Source organism: Brassica oleracea, chromosome C2 (genome assembly GCF_000695525.1).
Source record: "Brassica oleracea var. oleracea cultivar TO1000 chromosome C2, BOL, whole genome shotgun sequence".
In the NCBI taxonomy this organism is placed as follows: Eukaryota; Viridiplantae; Streptophyta; class Magnoliopsida; order Brassicales; family Brassicaceae; genus Brassica; species Brassica oleracea.
Genome location: NC_027749.1, coordinates 11,710,994 through 11,712,532, shown reverse-complemented (window position 1 = coordinate 11,712,532; position 1,539 = coordinate 11,710,994). Strand labels below are relative to the sequence as shown.

The 1,539-nt window shown below is 50.1% G+C and overlaps 1 protein-coding gene across 1 annotated transcript in view; it reads right to left on the bottom strand.

Annotated features, from left to right (window-relative positions):
- LOC106326627 (UDP-glycosyltransferase 79B9-like) overlaps nt 1-1,539 on the bottom strand; it is an 8,637-nt gene that overhangs the window by 3,754 nt on the left and 3,344 nt on the right. The window lies entirely within an intron of this gene.

The following is a 1,539-nucleotide window of genomic DNA, read 5'->3' as shown; positions in this document are numbered from 1 at the left end:
ATCCGACAGTCAAGCCTATCCGACAGAAGCGACGCAAGCTCGGTCCAGATAGGTCAAAGGCTGTAAACGAAGAGGTCGACCGGTTGCTCGGCGCTGGTTCAATTGCTGAGGTGCGCTACCCTGAGTGGTTAGCAAATCCAGTAGTCGTCAAAAAGAAGAACGGGATGTGGCGCGTCTGCGTCGACTTCACAAACTTGAATAAAGCCTGCCCAAAGAACAACTACCCTCTTCCCAACATCGACCGTTTAGTCGAGTCCACGGCTGGAAACGAGAAGCTCACCTTCATGGACGCTTTCTCTGGGTACAACCAAATCATGATGCACCCCGACGATCGCAAAAAAACGGCATTTATCACGGATAGAGGAACCTACTGCTATAAGGTCATGCCATTCGGTTTGAAGAACACGGGAGCAACCTACCAACGGCTTGTGAACAAAATGTTCGCAGACAAGCTGGGCGTCACCATGGAAGTATACATCGACGATATGCTTGTCAAGTTGCTACACGCTGCTGATCACCTCTGTCACTTGAGAGATTGCTTCAAAACTCTCAACAAATACGGCATGAAACTGAACCCAGCAAAGTGCACGTTTGGGGTTTCCTCAGGCGAGTTCCTTGGATACATAGTCACGCAGCGGGTAATCGAAGCCAACCCAAAGCAGATCCCCGCGGTCCTGAACCTTCCGAGCCCAAAAAACAGTAGAGAAGTGCAACGGCTTACGGGTAGGATAGCTGCACTCAACCGGTTCATCTCCAGATCCACCGACAAATGCTTGCCATTCTACGACCTCCTCCGAGGTAACAAAAGGTTTATCTGGGACGAGAAATGCGAGGAGGCATTTATCCAACTCAAGCATTATCTGACAACTCAACCCGTTCTCGCCAATCCAGACGTCGGCGACGTTCTATCTCTTTACGTCGCAGTATCACAAGCAGCAGTCAGTAGCGTTCTAATAAAAGAGGATCGCGGTAAGCAAAAGCCAATCTTCTACACGAGTAGGCGCATGACTGGACCAGAAACGCCATATCCAACTTTGGAGAAGATGGCACTGGCAGTCGTCGAAGCGGCGATAAAGCTTCGCCCCTACTTTCAGTCACATTCGGTTGAAGTATTAACCGACCAGCCCCTCCGAACGATACTTCAAAATAGAAACAGGTCAGGAAGACTAACGAAGTGGGCTATCGAACTCGGTGAGCTTGATATCACTTACCAAAACAGAACTGCAGCGAAATCTCAGATCCTCGCAGACTTCTTAATCGAATTGGCCCCGGAGTTAGAGCAAGATCTCACGCTCCCAAACCCAAACTGGACACTGCATGTCGACGGATCTTCGACTAACAGGGGCGCAGGTGCTGGAGTTCAACTGCAATCCCCGACCGGCAAACTGATCAGGCAGTCTTTTAGCTTCGGCTTTCCAGCCTCGAACAACGAAGCTGAATACGAATCTTTGATCGCTGGACTCCCCTTAGCAAAAGCTGTCAAGGCCAAACGTTTAAGCACCTACTGTGACTCGCAGTTAGTCGCCAGTCAGTTTAGCG